Genomic DNA, 6,122 nt, shown 5'->3' with positions numbered 1-6,122 from the left:
CGTCTGAGCTGAATGAACACCAATCAACATCTAAAAGCGTGACGTAACCGCGTTACACAAAGCTGACGTAACAGATGATTGGAGTGTACAGTCAATGGATTAACCCAATAAAGAATTCTTACAAGTCTGCATCAAGTCAGACTTTGATGTTACATACCGTCCTTATTATAAAAGATAGAGCACAAGCCTATTCAAGATTCAAGATTCAAAAAACTTAATTAATCCCAGAGGTAAACTGTTTTGCCTCATTGCAGAATATATAGGGAAGAAGGGTTTTCTGGCTATTAAGTTTACTAATTATTTAGGTTTATTTAGTTTTTGATGTCATTTTTAAATACATAGTTTGTGAAATTAGTAAAGGGTAGTGCAAAGTGTTTCAGCTTTCAACCACAGAAATTATCTGCATGTCATTCCTCTCACACAAACACACTCACTGTTTGTTGGTCTGTCTGTCTATCTGCCTGTCTGTTTGTTTGTTTCACCCATATTTATCTATCTATATCTCAACATATTTGATTTGGTCTTGTGGTCTAATAGGCTTACAGAAAAGCAGCAGTGAGAAAGTCATAGTGCGAAGTGGATCACTTGTAATCCTCAGTGCCATTTACACTCCACACTCCATATTTAGCATACTGAGCCTGCCTGCTCCTTATGATGGGGTTTCAGGTATTATATTCAGCTACACAGTAGTTTCAACATAAATAGGCAATCTATGCTTAACATATGAGTTAATCCTTATAAATTAGCTGCAGCTTTCATACTATAACTCTAAATAAAAGAAAGTTGAAATAAACACAAAAAAAGGCTGTAATGAGCCTATTCAGACCGGTTGTGGAGTGAAACTAAACCTGGAGTAAGAATTTGTGGGCTCCAATCAACTATTTTCAGACTGATGAAGCTATTTGGATGGGTAGCAAAACGATTCAACCTAACAAGAAGGAAGTCCAGTTGCCATGACTCAACTTCCAGATAATGATGGAGAATCTTCACCGAAATCACAAGGCTATGAAAGTTACCAGGTCAGAACTGCTTTGTTGGATCAAATCATAGCTGGTTTCTTCATAATTTTCCAGTCTAATAAAAATGTTACCTGAAAAGCTTATTGAATTAAAAGGGTCACAGTCTTTTGTCATAACTTTTATGTTATATTTTATTTATATTTGGTACTAAACTGTCCCTCAGGATCAAAGGAGAAGAAAGTGAACATGGCTGCGTCACACTATTTTCATATTCAGGACTGCTACAGTAAGGAATTTATGCTTTCGTCATTTATTTTTGATCTAATAAGACGACTTGACTTCTACAAGTCTGTACAGTTCTGTGGGATATTCACTTAACCCCGGTAATTAGAGCGATAAAGGAACTCTGGTAGGTAAGAGGAGGATAAGGAGGGCTTTCAATTAGTTGTCAAGTGCTACTTGGAGGCTCCCTGACACAGCCAGACAACAGCCAGGGATACAATTCATCAGCCTGCCTGTGCCAAATGTTAAGGACCTATTCATTATCAGACCACTGAGTTCAACTGTTAGCTTCTTCAATATAAATGTGAGTGATGGTGTGATGGAAGGGTGGGGCACTGCCCTCATAAATGTCATCCCCATTGGACCATTGCAAATCCCGGCTCCAAAATAATAGGCTCCGCAACCTCTCTGTTGTCTATAATTAACCTCTAACCCCCTCCTTCCCTGCCTTATCCACCAATCCCCAGACAGCCATGATGTGGGACATGCTGTTTGCCAAGCCCCCCAAATCTCAGCCCCTTTCTATCACTACAGGCAGACACATAAAATGGGAAAAGAGTGTGGGAGCAACAAAAGAAAATGGCTGCTTCTTGTGTTCCAGTGAATGTGTCACATGTTTGGGATGACCTCAGGACTCTGTATCGTGAAAAAAATGTAATCTTTCAAAATTCTCTTTTATCCATAAAAATTTGAGTCATCAATACACACAAAAATATGAAATCTTTTTATTTTTTACTGGAATGATATTAAAGATTAATTTCCCATTATGTCATACATTTTTTGTAAGACACAGAGAGTTTTACTGTATATGTTCCAACAACTAACACCCACGGGTCATGAGGAAGAAATGTGGATGCTCTTACAATGAGTGTTCGACATTGTCTCTCTGTCTGTGTGTGTGCTTGACATGCTCTGATTCTGCATTAACCACAGCTCTGCCATGTCTCCAGCAGCAGGGGAATATGCAGGTTTGGACAAAAAAGCTTGGCTAAAAACAGAAAAGAGAAATGAGCTGGAGAATACAGGTACCTTCCCTCCCTGTGCAGGCACACTGACATTTATCACAACAATGAAATGTCCCACAACCAAACTGTAGCAAGGTTAGGTGTCAACTAAGTAACAAAAAACACAATAGAAAGTCAAATGATCCCTAATGGCTGGAGCTGACACCTGTACATAATGACATTTTGAGGACAGCAACTGAAGGAGGAGAGGAATCACATAAGAAGGAAATGAGACATAGAATGCAAGAGCTTCTCTGCATCTTGAGCAGCATTCAGGGAGGAAAGGCATCTCTCATCTTCAGGCAATGGAAATGCACAGCAGTTATTTATGGTGCATCATTGTCTGTGCAAATTATTGGGACTATGAGGTGGAAATGCAAATGCCCTGTTGCTGGCAGCACCACGAAAGCTATGCCAGCATGTGTGTGGCATTTTGAATGATAATGACAAAGCAGGCTATATCCCCTGTGAGCGAGCCTGCAGAACAATGATTACAGATTGGTTGGTGTGTCCTTAGCAACACAAGGGATTCTGATTCTAATGCTAATTAGAGCAGCTGCCCATTGAAATATATCTGTACTTGCAAGGCTGTAGGAAATAAGATGGAATATCCCACTTAGGCTGTAATTGTATTATGGGGGGCTGTTTGTTTTGATATTTTAGCCCAAAGGAATTTTTACAGTGGTTTTAGGCACCCTTAACCTATTGCACCATCTACTGGCCTTAAGCTGTTACAAACAAAATCAAAGCTTGTTTTTGTTCTGGGGCCCTTTGAAGCAAATATCTGCTGCCAGGCACAAAAAATAGATGTATGAGCTTGACTGTATTTTGCAATATTCAATTTGGTATTTGAGGTAGAGAGTCAAATAGATACTTAATATCCCTCTATCAGTTGGAAGTTGGTCTTAGTACACATTGCACATTTAGTGGGATTCATTCCCTAATACAGGTTTCAGAACTCTCACCCCATGCTCCATCAGTAACACTATCTCCCCACTCCACCTCTCCTCTATGTACTTTATTTTCATTCTGAGGAGAGAAACAAGAAGAAGAGCTGAGGCACAGTGATGCTCAGCTGCACATTCAATATAGGTTAATGGAAGGGAGGAGAGTCTGAGCTCAGACTAGCTCTGATTGGCTGTCCAGCAATGTGCAGCTTCTCCGCAGCACAACCTGTCACTGTTAATCAGGGGCCATCTCTTAACAGCCAGGCAGGGCTATCAGAGAGGTGAGCCCATTGCTATTCAGGACGAAACAGATGATAAATCATTTGTACATAATTAGTGCTTAGCAAGGTTACAACTGACACGTATTTTCATCTTAATTAGGAGGGAAATTTGTTCCATTAATTTAATTTGATGTGCATGAGCAGCTCTGCACCTAACTAAGTTAATCTTACACCTGTCATGGTGGGAATGGAGTTGGGCCTTAGATTACAGGAGGAAATGGGAAAGAGTCTTCTATGAGATTTTTTAATGTACACACTTCCAAGGCAAGTAGACTGTAGTGGAGCAGTGGTGGCAAATAAGGTGTAGCTTTGTGTAGTGGGCGTTTAACTTCTATTTACTGTTCCTCAGTCTGTTTTGATTTTTCTGATTTTTCTGTCTATGATGATAAATACAGTTATTTAAGATAATACTTGTTCTGACATATCTCATATTCATAACTGCAAAAACCAAATAGGGCACAGGAAATAAATCATTGCTGCATCTTGAATGCTCTGCAGCTAATAAATGCTCCTTCATCCAAGAGCAAATATTTAAGTGGGTCTTGCAAATGGGCATTATAGAGAAAAACATGTTCCATCATGGAAGTTCTAGGCCATACCCTGCATACCCTCAGCTCTCTGATTTACGGCTACAGCAGCCTTCATATATTTGAGTGAGAATCACTGTCTAATCATGTTGCAGTCCAGCGGGCAAGAGTGAGTCCAAGGACTAGGTCTCTCTTCATTGTTGAAAGCTGTATGAAGCTGTAGTAATTGCCCCAAAGAGGTGGACAATTCAGACGAAGGGTTCAATAGAAAGGAAGGTGGAGATGACTGATTTAGTAACTATAAGGTTTCTAATGGAATTCTCCACTGCCTCTTGGGCACTCAAGCTGACAACCATTACCTGAACTGATGCATAGTCCATTACAGCATCCTCCACTGTAATAGAGTGTCTATCACATGAAATACAGAGACGTCAGGTGCCAAAGCATGCACTTTCACCCATGTGTGAAGGTTTAACCCAACTGTAATGACTTTTTCTTTAGACACTACTGTAGACACTACTGTATGGTTTTTGCAAATCAACACAGAAAAAGAAGTCAAGCATATAGTTATAAAATGCTGTATGACTCCACTCTCATATGACCTCAGGACTCAAACTGCACCAGTGAAAGCAGAAAATAATAATAATGAAATACTTTATTGATCTCCTTGGGGAAATTGTGCTTGGACAGCTGCCAGACAGTACATATCAGCAATACTACAGGGTTTCAGTGTCTTGTCCAAGGGCACCTCAGCAACTAGCCAGGAGGAACTGGGAATCGAACCACTCACCCTGTGGTTCGTAGACAACAGTGCTACCACCTGAGATACTGCCACCCCGAAAATACTACAGTTTAGAAACAGAGACTGCTTAACACATTTAGACACTGATATATATTATATAGTTTTCTTCTTTTGAGAGTAACTAGTGGGTTATTAAATTTTATATATCAAATTGATAATTTCTTGTATGATCAAAATATATTAAATATACTAGGGCAACTTTTTTGTACTCTTTGGGTCTCTTTTGTGGCCTCATTACACAAGCCACAATGTACCATCAACATACAGTATAGATATATTCTAATAACATTCAAAAAACCTTATTAATCTTGAGGGAACCACAAAACAAAAAGACAATAAAGAAAGAAAAAGACATCATCAGCGACAGCACCTGCAATAGGCTGCTGCTCAGTGCAGGTCTGTGCAATACCATGTGATCCAGATAATCTACTCGAGTCATGTAGTCACTGTGTTGACAAAACTTAGCTTAGAATGATGAACATTTAGTGTGCTATGAAATTAAAATAATATTAGTGATATCACAAGGCATCAAATGCAGACATATTGATAAAGGTAACAGCTATAAATCCAGATGTTTGCAATTACAATGACCAGTGTAGAGGATGTGCTTGGATAATACAGCACAGTATAGAAATACTATCAATCAGTACTTAATTATTGATGTATTAATATGTACACATATCACATATGACATGATATAATGATCATGTTTTGAATCTAATAACTATATTTTAAATCACTTTATATGCTGCTGTAAATTTAATAATAAATATAGTTGAATAAAAGTTCTTTAAGTATGAAGTACTGAAAAATGGAAAGTAAAACTTCCTCACTTTAAAATTGTACTGAAATACAGTACCTAAAAATATCTGTTAAAATCTGACATCCTCTGTCTTGTGTAAGTGTATAATGTGTTTCAATAATTTTAAAATTGACCAAAAACCAATATTGTATTATAAATGTACATACAATATTAATAAAAGCTGCTCTGTTATCAAATAATGTCCTTGCTGGCTGTTAAATGAAATATTTTATCAGAGCCATTTTAATAGCAATTCTTTCATCGAACAAACAATAGTCAAACGCTAAGTGTAAAAACATGCAGCTAAACTAATGCTGTCCAAACAAAAGAGCATAGAATAAATTAGACTTACATATATAGCTTAGATCTGCAGCCATCATTGCCGTTTAGGATTATTGCATATTCTGATCCAATGGCCAAAACGCCTTTCTTTGGACCAAGTAACCTTGATGTCTCAGTAAACTCCCCTTTGCCAGGTGGAGATCACAGCAGGATTAAAGTTTTATCATCAGTTTAAA

The sequence above is a fragment of the Anabas testudineus genome, chromosome 21, assembly GCF_900324465.2.
Source record: "Anabas testudineus chromosome 21, fAnaTes1.2, whole genome shotgun sequence".
NCBI lineage: Eukaryota > Metazoa > Chordata > Actinopteri > Anabantiformes > Anabantidae > Anabas > Anabas testudineus.
This window is presented reverse-complemented; position numbering follows the sequence as displayed.